Source organism: Heterodontus francisci, chromosome 26 (genome assembly GCF_036365525.1).
Source record: "Heterodontus francisci isolate sHetFra1 chromosome 26, sHetFra1.hap1, whole genome shotgun sequence".
Lineage (NCBI taxonomy): Eukaryota > Metazoa > Chordata > Chondrichthyes > Heterodontiformes > Heterodontidae > Heterodontus > Heterodontus francisci.
The window spans coordinates 41535217-41553892 of record NC_090396.1 but is presented as its reverse complement, the minus strand read 5'-3'; the positions used below and the strand labels follow the sequence as shown (position 1 = coordinate 41553892).

The 18676-nt window shown below is 43.3% G+C and overlaps 1 protein-coding gene across 6 annotated transcripts in view; it reads right to left on the bottom strand.

Annotated features, from left to right (window-relative positions):
- tnrc6c1 (trinucleotide repeat containing adaptor 6C1) overlaps positions 1-13617 on the bottom strand; it is a 725104-nt gene extending 711487 nt beyond the window's left edge. For 2 of the 6 annotated variants that reach the window (XM_068058102.1, XM_068058105.1), the window contains exon 1: positions 13127-13614. The gene's annotated coding sequence lies outside the window, so the exon portion shown is untranslated. Of the gene's footprint in view, positions 1-13126 lie in introns of all 6 variants that reach the window. The other 4 variants (XM_068058110.1, XM_068058101.1, XM_068058104.1 and 1 more) reach the window with 4 other exon arrangements.
- Positions 13618-18676: the final 5059 nt, after the last annotated feature.

The following is an 18676-nucleotide window of genomic DNA, read 5'->3' as shown; positions in this document are numbered from 1 at the left end:
GTCAGGGATTGCAATTCTGTCCACAAACTCCCACATGTTACAATCACAGCACACCCTCTGCCCTGCCATGTCTAGTTGTCCTTATTTATTTGATTAGTTAACTAGGTTTCTTTTACTCGTTCTTGGTAAGTGAGCTTCACTCACATTTATTGTCCATCCCTAATCGTCTTCGAGAAGGTGGTGGTGAACCGTCTTCTCGAAATCGCTACAGTCCATGTTGGGTAGGTACACCCACAGTGCTGTTATGAAGGGAGTTCCAGGATTTGGACCAAGTGACAGTGTTGGAATGACAATATAGTTCCAGGACAAGATGGTGTGTGACTTGGAGGGGAACTTGCTGGGGGTGGTGCTCCCATGCGTCTTCTGCCCTTGTCCTTCTAGGTGCTGGAGGTCGTAGGTTTGGAAGATGCTGTCGAAGGAGCCTTGGCGAGTTGCTGAAGTGCATCTTATGCGCTGGTGGCAGAGAGAGTGAATGGATAATCAGAGAATTATAGAATGGTTACAGCACAGAAGGAGGCCATTTGGCCCATCATGTCTGTGCTGGCTCTCCCCCACCTTTTAAATCTCCTCTTAATCTCTTTTCCATGAAAAACAACACCAGCTTCTCCAATCTATCAATGTAATCAAAGTGCTTCACGCCTGGAACCATTCCTGTGAATCTTTTCTGTACCCTCTCTAATGCCGCAGAATTCCCAGTCTCTGACCTACTCTTGTAGCCACAGTATTAATATGGCTGGTTCAGTTCAGTTTCTGGTCAATGATAACCCCCAGGATGTTGATGGTGGAGGATTCAGTGGTGGTGATGTTGTTGAATGTCAAGGGCAGATGTTTAGTTTCTTGCTTGTTAGAGATGGTCATTGCCTGGCACATCTTGCACAAATGTCACTTGCCACTTATCAGTCCAAGCCTGAATGTTTTCCAGGTCTTGCTGCATGTGGGCACAGACTGCTTCAGTATCTGAGGAGGTGCAAATGGTATTGAACGCTGTGCAATCATCAGCAAACAATCCCAATTCTGACCTTATGATGGAGGGAAGGTCATTGATGAAGCAGCTGCAGATGGTTGGGCCTGGGACATTACCCTGAGGAACTCCTGTATCAATGTCCTGGGACCAAGATGACTGGCCTCCAACAACCACAACTATCTTCCTTTGTGCTAGGTATGACTCTAACCAGTGGAGAGTTTTCCCCCGATTTCCATTGACTTCAATTTTACAAGGGCTCCTTGATGCCACACTCAGTCAAATGCTGCCTTGATGTCAAGGGCAGTCACTCTCACCTCTGGAACTCAGTTTGGACCAAGGCTGTAATGTAGTTACTAATTTAGTAAAGTAATAGATTGTTACAATCTCCTATTTTTGGGAACTACTGATTAGCCTTTGTTATTAAGTTTTAAAAAAAGTATTTTGTAAAAACTGTAAGTTAAAAAAATTAATTTTCCAGAAATTAACTTAAAGCATTTCTTTTGCTGCCACTCAGTCCATCTGTCAGAATTTGTAAAGAACTTTTTCAGCACGTACACCTCTTCCTCACTTTCACACCCCAGCAATTCCACTTTCCCACCTTTTCACCTCTGCCTCACTCTGAACAAGGTGTCTTCTACACACACAACTGCTTTATGTAGGGAACTACTTTGAACTTATAGATTAATTGAGGACCAGTGGCACAACATGCCCTTATCATAATCTTAGGGTGTAGGTTATCTCCCACACATGGTAAGGTTCCAATCCTAGCAATGCTGGCGTATCAAGATGCCAAGAAGGTGGTTGGCTCATTTTCCAATTAGATTAAAGTCCAAATAGGCTGCCTACTCAGCAGGCATTATATTGTTATAAAGATATTTTATTTGCAATTGGCGGTCTTTTCAGTATTGAAATTGAATAAGAGTAACCTTGATGTCCAGCACTTCCGCATGATTCCATGTCATGCCTCGATGCTGTAGGCTTTGAAAATGAGAACAAAAATCCTATGATGGATGAATTCATCCACTATGAATATGTCGGAAACAGAAGTTCAGAGATCTAGGGGAATTTAAAACCCGAGGATGGGTAGTGGTGTTGTGGTTTGGGGGCTTTATGTGAAAAATTGGCAAACCTGACCACAACCTTCTCCCAATGTGACCACTTCCAGTTTTAACGAGCTGAGTTGAAGGGGTGGGAGACTAACCTGCCATGAGGACGTGAATATTTAAAATTAATTTGTATATGTTATTTTTATTTTATTTCATATTTATTTTATTTAATGTGTTATATTAATTATATTAAAATATTTTAATGAGGCTGCTTGATTCAAATTCAACACGTTTCACGTTTATGTCCACTGGGCTGGGTTTTCTGGGCCTCAGGAAACCTTGCTGCTGAAGAGAGGAGAACAGTTGGATCCAGCAGGTAAGGTGCCCTTCTAGTACTGCTTGTGGGCCAAAAGGAGCAGGAGTGATACGTCCCAGCCCACCAAGCAACCCTGTAAACCTCCTCGTAATCTGATCCACTTGATCATAGACCCCACTCCCACAAATGGATCCCCTGTTGACGTAACATTGCATGACTCTGCCCCTGCCTCAGCTCATCTGCTGCTGAAACCCTCAGCCATGCCTTTGTTGCCTCTAATCTTGGCTATTCCAATACTTTTCAGGCTAGCCTCGCATCTTCCACCTTACATAAATTTGAGTTCATCCTAAACTCTGCTGCCCATATCCTAACTCTCACAAAGTCCTGTACACATATCACCCCTGTGCTTGCTGACCCATGTTGGCTCCTTGTCTGGCAATGTGTCAATTTTAAACTTTGCATTCTCAGTTTCCTGATGTTCAACCCATCCAGTGTTTGAACACTTCCTGACCTGTGATGTCCAACTGGCCCCTTCAAAACCTGTGTCCAACTATCCTGCCACCTTCCCACCTCTGATGTTTAACTCCTCTTCTGACCTCAATATTCAACCTCCCCCACGTCCATCTCCTCTTGACCTCCAATGTCCAACTCCACTGTCCCTAACTGCCAATATCCAACACGACTGCCCCCAACTGCCGATGTCCAACTCCACTGCCCCCCATCACCAATGCCTAACTCACCCTTGACCTCTTGCCCAACTCCTCTCTCCCCGACGTCCAATGTCCAATACTACCCCTGACCACTGATATTTAACACTCCTCCCTCACTGATTGCCCATGTCTGACTGACTTCCACTCCACTATCTGTCCAACAGCCAGCCAGTCTCTCAATCTGGTGGGGGGGAAGGGCCAGGATAATGCTTTGAAGAATTTTGATCAGATCCTTCTGTTAAATTCAGCAGGGCCAGTGGGAATCATCACAGTAATTATTGGGACCATAATCTTTGCCAATCTTCTTTAAGCTTGCTTTTAAAGTTCTCCCTTTTACAATTTCCTTCCCTGTTAACCGATGTGCCAACTGTTTATTGCCTCAGACATCTCATCACATAAATAATAGTTAATGAAATCAGCTGCATCACACATGAAACAGCACTACTAACAGTCTGCCCAATAAATAAATTACTTGCTAATCTCATACAACACTGGTCTTCATTCTTATTAAAATGAAGCTGTCATATTTTCAATCTTACAATGAACTTTATAAGTAACAGCTGAACCTTAGAATATTCCTCATAGATTGTTACTACTATTACACTGTTACTATTGTCATGCAGGCCCCCCACTTGCCAAGAATGAGGCACACATTATTTCGCCACATGAACATTAAAACTTAAAATTGTGGCTGGGAAGAAAAGAGAGCCTATCACAAGGAATTGCCAAGCCCCTGACTGGAAAGACATTTACATGCTAGCAGACAGTGTTGGAACAAGGGACCCAGGCCTTGCTTCCCCAATACACAGAAGTGGTAGGACCAGTTTAGTCACATGACTAACTGAATGTTGGAGATTTTTAATTTGAACTTGCTAAGAGAGAGAAACTCAGAAAGCTGTCTGCTGCTGGACTGAAAGGATCTCTCTCCTGTCTGCTCCCATCTCTTTCTCACGAAACTGAAGACCCACTGAAGACATGTGAACCCCGAGAGAGCAAAGTCTCCTACAGTGAACAAGGTTGAAGAAGAATACTGGGCCTCAACAAAAAGCAAGATCTACTTACAATCAAGGACTACAGTGAGCTCAAAGCATAGTAAAAACCCCTCTTTAGAGATTGCCTCAAACTTTTTTACTTTGTTTTTCTTCTGCTCTTTTCTGTCCCTAGTTGCATGTGCGTATCACGTATTACCGTATTAGAGTTTAAGTTTAAGATTCAATAAATTTCACTTATTTTCTTTAAGTCTAAGAAAGCCTGTTTATGCTCATTTCTTTGCCTTACAATTAGAAAGTGATGAACAAGGATTCACCAAGGGAGAGCTCAAAACACAGTGTGTTTAAAAATTAAACCCTGTTACAATAAGACCAGGTGAAGGCTAAAAGGGACCCCCTAGGCACCTTTCTCACCTGGTCATAACACTATTATAATGTCAAACCTGCTTTAATATTGTAATAGTTACCATTTCAGTGTTAAGTACAATCTGCTCCAATAGTCGCTGATGCTAGTACTTATATAATACTGGACCCTATGACAACAGGTCCAACATCCAAATTACAATTCTCAAGGTAGTCTTTTTTCCTTCATCAAAGCACCAGTACTTGATGCCAGCAAAAGAGACAACTAATATAACATGTCTGAATTAGAGACATTTTAACCAGAACTCCTGCCCCTCCCAGCCTCCCTCTTCTTTGCATAGGTAGGTAAGAACTAAAGACATTCAGGTTCCTAAAGCCTGTGCCACTATTCAATCAGAACATAACTGATCTATACCTCAACTCCATTTATCTGCCTTTGGTCCACATCCTTTTCCATAACCTAACAAAGAATTATTGATCATACATGAATAACAATACAGTCCTTCCAGTATTTCCCTCTTTTAAGTAAACCTTGACCTGTCGTCCTCAGTTCTCTTGCAAATGCTCATAAATAAAAGGGATTCAGATGCCCCTCAATCACTTGGAACATAATGGTCCAAAATTTTATTGTAAAAATGACAGTGAGGCTGATAGCACTCATCATTACATATGCACAAATGCTACAGCAACTGCAGACAAGGGCAATTAAATGCTGAACTCCAAAAGTTGCTGTCTCAGATGCACTTCTCTGCTGTTTATTCTCAGCAACAGCATCTTGCTGTATGCCTCATCATTGAATAGCGTGAAGCTGCTGTATTTGTGCAGTAGATACGAACTAAACTCCCCACAGAATTTTAACTATTACAAGTGTGAAGACTTATTCTTTCAGGTTTCAATTGATGTTTGAGATTTGAAATTTTTTTTTTTACTTTTGTCACTTTTCTCTGACTGGTAATTCACTGTTTCTTTCCCTCTCTCTGTTTTTCTGTCTGTATCTGATTTGACATTGAATGCGCCCACTCTAATTTGCATTCCTTTCTTAGACCTTCTGCTGTAAATTTCGCAATCCTTTAATTTGATTGGTTAAGGAGTGCTTGTCCCAGATGTCCCTTGCTGCAATGTTATCAGCTCACATTTTCAGCAACATGCCACAAAAATATTTTTGAAATCTAGATGTTGTTATGACTGGGTGAGGAAGGGGTCTCAGGCTCTCCTTTTGTCCCTTTCCTGGTTTGGCCATAGCTGGGTTTATAATTTTTAAAATAAAGTGTTTTAGCTTACCACCTCAGTGAGCCTTTGCTCACTGCTCTCAAATTGTAATTGCAAATGAACCAATCAGACAGGTTTTCTTGGGTTTAAACAAGAAAGATGTAAATTTATTAGCCTTACCACTCTAACTTGGTTAAAATTCCTGGTAGCGATGCAACCATGCTAACATGTGTACGGGGTAAACACAAATAGATACAGAGGGGAGAAAGTATTGTTTGGGGGGGGGGGGGGTGTGGGTTGAAGTAGAGTTGGCAATAAATGGAATTCAGTTACTGTCTTTTGTTTTTGATGTAAAGTCCTTGGTTTAAGTTGAGGCCTTGGCGTTCTCGCTGGGGTCCAGTGCACAATTTCAAACTTGCTTCTCTGGTACCAGAAGGCTGAATATATGCTTTGTCTGTAATCTTGAAGTGTAGACACTGCCACCATGGTTTTCCTGGGACTTTACTGGAGAGAGAGACAGAGAGAGAAGTCTTCTCCTTGGTGTTTAAGTTTGCAGTCTGTTTCCTTTCTGTGTGGCACAATTTTAAAAAGACCCCAGTCTGGCCAGCAGGTAGGTTATGTGACCATCTCTTTGTTTGAAACAGCAGCTTCTTTTGTAGGCGGGGAGTTGCTGGACTTCAAAGCTTACTCGACACACACGCAGTGGGGGCTTGAGTACTGGCTCTTACACAGACAAGATGTGGATCATCACTATTGCCCAGACCAATCTTGTTAATTGAATCAGTGAGCACTCCCATTATCTCTATTCAACTGTCTCTCAGAATGCAAATGTGCAACCATGTTTTCAGCTGGTTAGCTCTGTTGGTTTTTTTAAGCAGGTCATGTGCGATGTCCAGTAAAAAAAAAAGTTTCAGTAGTGTCCCATATGACAAAATTAATATGTTTTCATCACAATGTGCAAGGGTAAGCCTAACTAACAGCACAGCATTAGATGCTATGCCACAGCAAATTATGGCTCAATAAAAACAAAACAACATTGGCAAATTTCATGTGTGAAGCTGTACTTGTCATCCATACTGTAGTGACTTTTAACACATTGTAGTTCAGCATATTACTGGAATAATATACGTCTTGCAACAGCAACTGGATCAATCTGGACTATAAATAAAGAAAACATTTTGACGAAAAGAAAATAAATCAATAATCTACTGATAAAACAGTTAAAATCATTTAGTAAATGAGCATATACCAATGGGTGTAGATGGGAAATGGTTGAAGATTTTCAGTTTCTCCTCACTTAGCCTTTCACTGAAAACCACTTTAAGTCAGCACAATTGTAAGATGCTCTGTTATTTCTATTTCTTTGGAAAAAAACTATACTCTATGAAATAGGACAATAACCAGAACTGCTTATAAAAGAAAACTATGCGGCATGAGACTATTTCAAATGACTTATGCGATGTGGATGAACTCTGACTGCTCCCAACATTGCTTCCAGTTCCTCATAGCTAATTTCCCAGGAAACAACCATAGCAACCACTAAAATGTTAACCCATGGAAGGAAAAAAGAATCTGTCTGCTTCTGACAACAGACTTTCACAAAGACAACCGAAATACAGCGTCCCCTTTGAGTCTCCTTTCTGAAATCCACAGCAACCATCGGCACTGTTACATATAGCAGTTTCAGTCAGATTCCATGACAATGCTATTCCCCAGCAAGAACAAGAACGAAGGCCTAAAAGAAAATACAAAATTTGGGGGGAAAATTGTCGATATGATGTTTATATAATGCCAATTTGCAACCCAGTTTCCTGCGAATCTTTCTGTGTACAGATGATTTTACACAGATAATTCAAATTGCTAAGAGATATGAAAAATGTATATTATCTAAGAACTGTACTTCTGTTTATGCATTAACAACGAAAAACATCCAAATACTGCAGTGTTACTGCAGCTTCTATTATCTGATAATTGCGCATCTAGTTGCATACTATTCCCTCCTTTGTGTAATAACTTTAAGACAAATGTGTAATTTAAAGAACTCTCACACAACAATTTAATTTTCTTTGAAATGAAGCTTTGTTTTTATTAAAATTAGTTCACATAATGATGCAATTCATATCAAAATATCTGACCGCATTCAAAAAATATCATCTTGTCACTTGCATATGGTGTCAATGTGAGGAAAGGATGTGCAGTTGTTCTGGTTCTTCTTTTTCTTCACAGTAAAGTGACTGCATCATTAAAAAAACAGCCCCAAAATAGAGCATAAAGTCAATCATCGCACCATTGAACAAAACATGAAAGTGCTTGTCACAAACCCAATGCTTGCATAGCCAAAAAAAAATTACCGACTGTGCAACACTCCAGAATTTCACACTGGTCACAAATTTAAAAAAAAGATCAGAATTCAAGAAGCCAGAAGATGATGAAAATGGAGAAATGTCTTGTTTGTTATTCATATAAAACTGAACTACATTTCTCATTGATCACCTTGTCACTCATAAATTATCATCTCCGCCATCTTAGGTGAGAACATGCTGACAATTTGAAATTAATGATACCTTGTCACTGACTCGCCCAGCAGGGAAAATAGGCTTTTCCCCAGTTCATTCGATCAAAACCTTACATCATTTTAAAAATCTCAATTAAATCTACTCTTAGCCTCTTCAGTTTCAGTAGAAATAGGCCCAGCATCTCAAGTTCTCCTCTATATGTTTCCAACCCTGGCTTTACTCCTGGTGTAATCTACTCTGTATGCTCCCTATTGTTTTAATATCCTTTGTCCCAGATGGCATCCCTAAAGTTCTTTGTTTCTGATGGGATGACCAAAACTGTACACAGCACTTTAACTGTAGCCGAACCAATAGGCTGGATTTTAAAGGCTTTCCAATGCCGGGAACAGTGGCGGGGAGTGGGGGGTGAAATGACCATAGCAACGGATGAGGCCTGCCAGTCACCCTGATGCCGGAAGGCCCCGTCGCGATCTCGGCAACGGCAGCAAGGCCGCACGGCGGCCGACCCGCTACTCGGAGTCCGGACCATTATAATATGCAAATGGTACTTATCTTTAATTAATATGCAGATCACAGTGATTCTGCCAGCAGGTTGGGACCTTCATTCCGGCGGCTGGCAATGCCGCACCTTTGAATCCCCGTTCGGGGAAATGATGCGCGACACCTGTGGGTAGGGTGGAGGAGGTGATATTCCCTGTGTGGGAGGGGGGGGATCAGGGTTTAAACACTTCAGATTGATTGGGTGGGTGATGGGAAAGGGTAAAGGACAAAGGTTCCGAACTTTTGGGGGAGGAAAGGTCATATCTTCATAATAGGTATTCCGGGGGTTGGTGGAGGTGGTGAAGGCAGGAATGATGTGTAATGTCATGGGAGGGGGGGCACAGTGGGAGAGGGCATGGAAAGACCTTTCTATTCATTTTTATTAAACGTGCAATAACTGGCCCTTTAAAAATTTCACTTGCGATTAAGGGCTCTAAGCCCTTTAAAAATGGTGCCAGCACCTGCGCATTGGCGCGAGACACCGTTGCCAGGGATGGCTCGCCCGCCCCCTCCACTTCATCGGGGGCGGGCACCCGGTCATGCTAATGAGCCGCCGCGTTTGGAATCGCGGCGACTCTGCAACATGCGCTCCGTGTCACCGGGTTGCAAATATTTTCACTTGCTGCCCACCTTTTATAATACAGCCCAATGTTTTGAACACATTTACTATTATTTGTTTGCTCACAGAAATGTGCATAATCACTTCCAAAAGGTTGATCTGCTGAACAGATTTTGATAATTACTGTTAACATCTTTGGCAGTATCCTGCCGACTTCAGTGTGGGCATCTGAATATTTCAGCACTGCTTTATGTTGATTTCCAACATGATTACACAGTGCCACTAAGTTTGTCACTGAGCATGTGGGACAACTATCTGTTTACGACACTGTTGATTGTGGGGTCGTTGGCCCAGATACTTTGCACCAGAAACCTATGGCCAGATTTTGTGATAAAGATAACGGCACTCACCATTATAACAGTGTATTGGACAACAAGTTTTGACTTCTGCAGATACTCAGTTAAATGCAGAAATCCATAATCTGAAGTTGGAGATAATCGGCTCCTTCACAGCCTATGCTTGCAGTCCTTGCTGATACACCTGGCACTGAAGTGAATGCAATGGCATGAACTTGTTGTACTTGCCCGCTAATTCCTCACTAAAGATGGCATAAAAGTTTGAGCCGGTGCATTCAGGACTAAGTGAGCTTTTAATTGTATGATAAGTTATAACTATTGCTGAACAACCTCTCTAGCCCTGACAATTTAATTTTGCAAGTGTGGGGTCTCATTCCCTCAAAAGAAAATTGTTGGAGATCATTTAAAAAAAAAACTTTGTCTCTTTATCACTCTCTGTTATTGCTATCTGTATTTCCCAATCTTTATTGTGCTTTCTGCACATTATATTAATCTAATTGATATTTTCTGGTTTATAATTCCTGGTTTAGACCCTGTGGCTGGGATTTTACAAGGAGGGGACCGTATTTTGCGTGGTTCAAGCTATTAATTGCCTGCAATTGTGGCTCTCACCGCTCTAAGGCAGGATGTCCCACCAGTCAATCAGAGGGCTGGCAGCTCTTCAGTCCCAGCAGCACCACCAGGAGCAGTGGCCACTGCTGGGACTGCAGCAGTCCTCACCCGCAGCCAGCGATGGAGGCTGGAGAAGAAGATAAGTGGGGTGGGGATCACCAGGACTAATCAGTCAGGCCCCGGTGAGGGGAAAGGGTATCAATTGAGGGGGCAGGGTGGGTTTTCCAGTGATGGCAGTCCGTGCCACTAACGGGTCCTTCCGTGGGCACAGGGTGCCCAGAGGATCCCCCCCACAGCCAGCAAGGATGCCACCAGGTTTAACTGGGCAGCATCCCCAAGTGGTGAAGTGCCCATCCGCCACTGGTAGAATACCAGCAGCAGTGGGAAGAGGCCCTTAAGTGGCCATAAATTGGCCACTTAAGGGCATCAATTAGCCTGAGCATATGGGCTGCCTGCCACCTCCCCCACCACTGGCAAAATACCAGTAAGGGTGGGTAGGGGATGGCATGGCACCCCCTGCCACCCACCCATCTCCCAGCCCACCCATCTCCCAGCCCACTCCAGGTGTTGGGATGGAGGTGTGGGGACGTAAAATTCTGGCCCATGTTCTAACTGAGGATTTTTGTTATGTGATTGGTTAAAGAGCATCACTGTTTCTTGCCCTGCTCACAGATTCCCTGTAGGGGGTGTCTCACACTGGAACAGATATGGATTAGAGCACGTCCACACTCGAAAGCACCCGAAAGCCTTATGAGTAGCAGTCACTGAATGATGTGCACTGTTCCTTCGCCATTAACTGCAGAATTGGGGCCTTTATAATGAGAAATAGTGCTGCATCTTCTGAACTCTTTCAAATTACAAAGGACACAATTGACCCCCTACCACCACAGAAAATGTAACTCATACCATATGCCATAAGTTAGATTGTTTCTGTATCTTTCAGCTCAAAATCTTTTGGCCATATCTTGCTGGAGGTACAAGCTTATAACAGAGCGGTGAGGGCAATAGAGCACCTGGAACCTTTGTGAACGATGGGGCTGTCTCCTTAAGCAAATATATTTAAGGACTGAGAAAGAAACGGAAGTATTTCGGAGAAGGAGGGTGAACTGGAGGCAAATCAGGTACAGAAAGGGAAATAAAGAGAGGGAAAGAAAGATTGGATTAAGAGAGAGAGAAAGAAAGGAGAAGTAAGAAAGAAAATTAAAAATTAGACATTTTAAACTCTCTAAGAATTTATTTCTTGCAGGAAAGAGACTCAACAATTTAAATTATTCCCTTTCTGGGCTAGAGAGGTTGATTGGCATTGCATTAACAATTAGCATGATGTTAAAAGGGAACTTACACTCTTAATTAGCAGATTTAACTCTCTGCAATTACCAAACTTAACACTCTGCAGTGAGTTTAATGAGAAATTAATGTACAAATCCAGCAGGTTCTTAAAAACAAAAGGAGGCTAAGGCTAAGATGCCATTTGTGCAAGGCAAATGGTGATATGGCATCAACCAGCCAGCAAGTTCTAGACTTCGGAGCTCATGGCATATCCCTTAATCTCCTGAACTTTCTGGCCGATTTGCACATTAATAACAGCATGCTTCATTAACCTGGCATTAATTTTCTTGGAATGTTTGGCTGACTATCTATTGCACACCCTCACAGTGCAAAACTCAACACAAGATAATCCCACGCTGAACAAAAAAAAAAACAGAGCTGGGATTTTATCTGAGTGATGGGGGTCTCGACCTCTGGCAAAAGTGCTGGTGAGAACCACGCATCGTCCTTTCTGTGGGAGGCCCGCCAATCAAGTGCCAGTTAGGCAATTAACTGGACAGCCGCGGGCCTTCCACGGGATCAAGGATCCTGGCGGCGAAGGTCCTGCCCTCTGAGAGCTGCCGGCCAATCAGAGGCCGCAAGCTCTTTAACTGAGCAGCACCACCGTGGACACCTCGGAGTGATGCTGGACCTAGGCCTCTGGTAGGTCAGGTGGGGAAGGGTCTCAGGGAAGGGGTGTGTAGGTGTCTCTCAGCAGGGACCCCTTCCTGATGCCAGGTCACTCGTTCAGGCATTAAGAGCTTTTAACAAGGGAGCTCCCCCCACCACCACCCTGGAGCCGGCAAGCAACCCGCACGGTTTTTCTTGCCTTGCTTCCTGTGCAGTGACAAGTCCACCCAACGCTGGGCTAATTGCGGTGGCGGCTGGATGAGGACCTTAATTGGGCATTAATTGCCTACTTAAGAGCCTCAATTGGCTGTGGAAGGCCACTCACAGGCCTTCCCGCCCCGGACTTAATTTTGACGGAGGTAGGAAGGGGGTGGGATTCCCCCTCCACCACCATCCCACCGGTTTGCCTGCTCTTCCTACCTCTAAACCCGCCGTGAGGGAAAAGCATAATACTACCCCCCCACCCCCGCCAACAGAATACAGGAAACCAGAGGACTTGATGGGAATGAGGAAATGTTGTGTTCGCCATTCAGGTGAGGTACACTTCCATTGCTGGGAGGGGAGTTTAAATGTTAATTTTTTTTAAATCTCCAACATGTGGTAGTGCTCTATGTTAAATGGGTCCTGGACATTGCTGCCTGCTGATTGTTCTATTTCATCAGCATTTAACTTCATTACTGCTACTTTACCCAAAAGAGCACATAGAGACAGATTGCACTTTGCCTTAGTCTCAATAAAGTGATAGGACCAGAGTTAATATTCTTGGTCAGGATGGGTGCTAACAATGTACGCTGCCTGTCAATCATAAAAACTGTCTAGATCTGAGGGCTGTAGCACTCGGCCACCATCGTTAGCTTGCAGCTTGTGGGAAGAACCAAACTTGCTTAAATATGGGTTTGAATTCTAATTTCTGCATTTCTAAATCTCAATGTAAATTTCATAACAGTGCATTTGGCTTTACAGATAGCTCCAGTCATTATCTGTGACAACACCTGTCACTCTACTTACATGGAATTAGAAGACTCGGCATCCCAAGGCTGAATTGATCTGGGTTGAGCAAATTTGCATAAATACGAACCAATCTGCATCAATTCAGACTCCGAAACCGCTTCAGAGTTTATCCCTGGCAGCTTGGAAGATTTAAGTGGCAGCCACAGCCTGTGAAGTAACCACAATTTGTGCGACATATTATACTTAGCTGAATGTCACTCCTTCAAATTCGATTATTCAAATGCCTGATTTTTATCGTCCATGTTATGCGATGAAATTCGTTACAAATGCGCACAGCTCATCAAAACTTTCAGCCACTGAGGAATCCTGTCAGCAAATGTTTTTGAGTATGTTGTTAATTGAGGCAAACTGAACTTTGAGAGTAATCAGTGGACCAGTAATTTAATGTCAAAGTGCCTGCCTCATAGGTCATAGGTATACACCACAGACCTCAGAACTTGTTGGTTTTAACTGTATGAATTTCTTGGGTTCTTATCGAGGCCAGTGCATATAGTAAGCAACGAGATTTCAAATTTTCATCCCATACAAAGCACACAACACTGGCCTGTGAACCTTGGTTAAAAGTACAACTCTTACATTGTGCATTTCCACATGGTTTCACCTGACCAGCTGCCATAACATTGGCAGATGATTAGCAGAAACCCGCAGCAGAAGCATAAACAATGTTCTCATTGATTTTCCACTAAAGTTATAGCAGTTGATCAGGAGAGGATGATCGCTAAAGTAATGACCAATTGTGAAGTAACTTCTCCAAATGTTAAAAGATCTGTAAGTACATCCTGCATGAATGAAGCCACTCACGTGGGAAAATAGTGGGAATAAAACGGAAGAGAAGCACAAATAATAGTTGTCGCTGGATTAATTGGCAGTACATTAGTTAGGGAACTCAATCAACTATGTATGCAAAATAAGTAAGATTTAATTTTTTTGTACTCCACTCTATGCATGACATCTGCTGGGTTGACTCTTGGGTACAATCGGGGCCAATTGCAGAATGATCAACAAATTATTTCCTATTAAAGAAAATAAAGGATACAAAGCAATAATAATACTGGATAAAAGAACAAAGGAAAAATTTTATAAATCTGGAAAAAAATATCCACTGACACTTGCATCCAGATAAGTCTACTTATTGGAGATACACTGCAAGGCAGTTGCAGTGTGTTATCTGCAGTCCCCAATAAGATTAAATGTTATAAACTGTTTAAGTTGCTTTGTAATAAATTTACTGCTCTTGCCTACGGCACCATAAACAACACAACTTTAGATGAAACACTCAGGCTGAAACACAGTACTAGGTATATCTGTACTCTTACTAACCTTAAAATATTGGCTGAAAATTCAGTTGGCTACTGGAAAACAATCTGTCTGGGTATATTAGTGGCCTAGGGATATACAATTTACAATGACTGAGAAAAAGTAAAGAGGTTGAGTACTTTTAAGGTGAGGTATAACAGCAGATAGATTTGGACACATTCAAAGAAAAAGAGGGAGAACATAATAAAAATAAACTGTGCAAAGAGTAATTTACATTTATTTTCCAAAAAAAATTATAGAATTGGAATTTTACGACAGTTTTCCCCATTGCCTTCACAAAACCTATGAAAAGATACATGCAACAAATGTAAAGGTTTCAAATCTTAAGAAAGGACTAGCAAATTAAAAAAAATTTTTTATTCATTCATGGGATGTGGGTATCACTGGCCAGGCCAGCATTTATTGCCCATCCCTAATTGCCCTTGAGAAGTTGGTGGTGAGCTGCCTTCTTGAACCGCTGCAGTCCATGTGGGGTAGGTACACCCACAGTGCTGTTTGGAAGGGAGTTCCAGGATTTTGACCCAGCGACAGTGAAGGAATGGCGATATAGTTCCAAGTCAGGATGGTGTGTGACTTAGAGGGGAACTTGCAGGTGGTGGTGTTCCCATGTATTTGCTGCCCTTGTCCTTCTAGTTGTTAGAGGTCGCGGGTTTGGAAGGTGCTGTCGAAGAGGCCTTGGTGAGTTGCTGCAGTGCATCTTGTAGATGGTGCACACTGCTGCCACTGTGCGTCGGTGGTGGAGCGAGTGAATGTTTGTAGATGGGGTGGCAATCAAGCGGGCTGCTTTGTCCTGGATGGTGTCGAGCTTCTTGAGTGTTGTTGGAGCTGCACCCATCCAGGCAAGTGGAGAGTATTCCATCACACTCCTAACTTGTGCCTTGTAGATGGTGGACAGGCTTTGGGGAGTCAGGAGGTGAGTTACTCACCGCAGGATTCTTAGCCTCTGACCTGCTGTTGTAGCCACGGTATTTATATGGCTACTCCAGTTCGGTTTCTGGTCAATGGTAGCCCCTAGGATGTTGATAGTGGGGGTTTCAGCAATGGTAATGCCAGTGAATGTTAAGGAGAGATGGTTAGATTCTCTCTTGTTGGAGATGGTCATTGCCTGGCACTTGGGTGGCGCGAATGTTACTTGCCACTTATCAGCCCAAGCCTGGATATTGTCCAAGTCTTGCTGCATTTCGACACGGACTGCTTCAGTATCTGAGGAGTCACGAATGGTGCTGAACATTGTGCAACCATCAGCGAACATCCCCACTTCTGACCTTATGATTGAAGGAAGGTCATTGATGAAGCAGCTGAAGATGGTTGGGCCTAAGACACTACCCTGAGGAACTCCTGCAGTGATGTCCTGGAGCTCAGATGATTGACCCCTCCAACAACTACAACTATTTTCCTTTGCGCTAGGTATGACTCCAATCAGCGGAGGGTTTTCCCCCTGGATGCCATTGACCTCAGTTTTGCTAGGGCTCCTTGATGCCATACTCGGTCAAATGCCGCCTTGATGTCAAGGGCAGTCACTGTCACCTCACCTCTTGAGTTCAGCTCTTTTGTCCATGTTTGAACCAAGGCTGTAATGAGGTCAGCAGCTGAGTGGCCCTGGCGGAACCCAAACTGAGCGTTATTGAGCAGGTTATTGCTAAGCAAGTGCCGCTTGATCTCACTGTTGATGACACCTTCCATCACTTTACTAATGATTGAGAGTAGACTGATGGGGTGGTAATTGCCCGGGTTGGACTTGTCCTGCTTTTTGTGTACAGGACATACTTGGGCAATTTTCCACATTGCTGGGTAGATGCTAGTGTTAGCTGTACTGGAACAGCTTGGCTAGGGGCATGGCATGTTCTGGAGACCAGGTCTTCAGTACTATTGCCAGAATATTGTCAGGGCCCATAGCTTTTGCAGTATCCAGTGCCTTCAGTCGTTTCTTGATATCACGCGTAGTGAATCGAATTGGCTGAAGTCTGGCATCTGCGATACTGGGGACTTCAGGAGGAGGTCGAGATGGATCATCAAGTCGGCACTTCTGGCTGAAGATTATTGCAAATGCTTTCGCCTTATCTTTCGCACTGATGTGCTGGGCTCCCCCATCATTGAGGATGGGAATATTTGTGGAGCCACCTCCTCCAGTTAGACTGGATGATGCAGGACTGCAGAGCTTAGATCTGATCCGTTGGTTATGGGATCGCTTAGCTCTGTTTATTGCATGCTGCTTACGCAGTTTGGCATGCTGATGGTCCTGTGTTGTAGCTTCACCAGGTTGACACCTCATTTTTGAGGTATGCCTGGTGCTGCTCCTGGCATGTCCTCCTGCACTCTTCATTGAACCAGGGTTGGTCTCCTGGCTTGATGGTAATGGTAGAGTGTGGGATATGCCGTGCCATGAGGTTACAGATTGTGGTTGAGTACAATTCTGCTGCTGCTGATGGCCCACAGTGCCTCATGGATGCCCAGTTCTGCATTGCTAGATCTGTTTGAAATCTATCCCATTTAGCACGGTGATAGTGCTACACAACACGAAGGAGGGTATCCTCAATGTGAAGGCGGGACTTGGTCTCCACGATGACTGTGTGGTGGTCACTCCTACCAATAGTATCATTGGCAGATTGGTGAGGACGAGGTCAAGTATGTTTTCCCCTCTTGTTGGTTCCCTAACCACCTGCAGCTTACCCAGTCTAGGACTGACAGCTTGGTCAGTAGTGGTACTACCAAGCCATTCTTGGTGATGGACATTGAAGTCCCCCACCCGGAGTACATTTTGTGCCTTTGCCACCCTCAGTGCTTCCTCCAAGTGCTATTCAACATGGAGGAGTACTGAGTCATCAGCTGAGGGAGGGCGGTAGGTGGCAATCAGCAGGAGGTTTCCTTGTCCATGTTTGACCTGATGCCCATGAGACTTCATTGGGTCCAGAGTCGATGTTGAGGACTCCTGAGACAACTCCCTCCCTACTGTATACCACTGTGCCGCCATCTCAGCTGGGTCTGTCCAGCCGGTTGGACAGGCCATACCTGCGGATGGTTATGGCAGAGTCTGGGTCATTGTTTGTCAGGTATGATTCCATGACTATGACTATGTCAGACTGTTGTTTGACTAGTCTGTGGGACAGCTCTCCCAACTTTGACACAAGCTTCCAGATGTTAGGAAGGAGGACTTTGCAGGGTCAACAGGGCTGGGTTTGCCGTTGTCGTTTCCGGTGCCTAGGTCGATGCAGGGTGGTCCATCTGGTTTCATTCCTTTTTATTGACTTTGTAGCGGTTAGATACAACTGAGTGGCTTGCTAGGCCATTTCAGAGGGCATATATGAGTCAACCACAATGCTAAGGACAGCAGATTGGCTTCCCTAAAGGACATTAGTGAACCAGATGGGTTTTTACAACAATCAACAATTGTTTCATGGCCATCATTAGACTCGCTTTTTAATTCCAGATTTATTAATTGAATTCAAATTCCACCTTCTGCTGTGGTGGGATTTGAACCCATGTCCCCAGATCTATACGCTGGGTCTCTGGGTTACTAATCCAGTGACAATACCACTGTGCCACCGCCTCCCTTTCGCCAACAGGATGTGCTTATTGTGCATGTCTACACAAAATGTACTGTTTTAGCAAGAGATTATGGAGTGTGGTAAAGAACTTTTGCTAAATGTAATCAATTTTTTTAGTTCTTTTTTGCCTTTAATTTACAGTTATGTGTACTGACGATCTTAATTAAAAATGTGCAGTGAGTTCTCCTTGCTTCCTGACTTCTCTGCAACAGCTTTACAGTGATGTAAAACTGTATCTTGGGCAATAATCAACTATTAAGGTGCCAGCTCAGGATTTGTTTTGGCAAACCTGGGACCAATTTGGGACAAGATGAAGCTACAAACTAAACTGACCCCCTTTTGTGAACGAAAACATACATCTTCAAACTGCCTGGGATTTTCTTGCCTTAACCACAGCATGGGGGACATTGAACAATGGATCATTCTAAGGTTGAACAACAACTTATTATAGATTTTATAAAGGGCTTCAGCTGACCAGTGGCCAGCCATTATATAATACATATTTGTTTACATATTGTGAAACAAAGCCACCTCTTTAGATCTTTGGGGCACTGAAATTATCCAAAAGTCATCGCAATTATTATATTTACACCTGACTTTCATTTATATTGTACTGTGATATCTTGTTCAACAGTCCACATTATTGTAATTTCACTCGCTACAGACAATATCAGCTCAGGTAAAA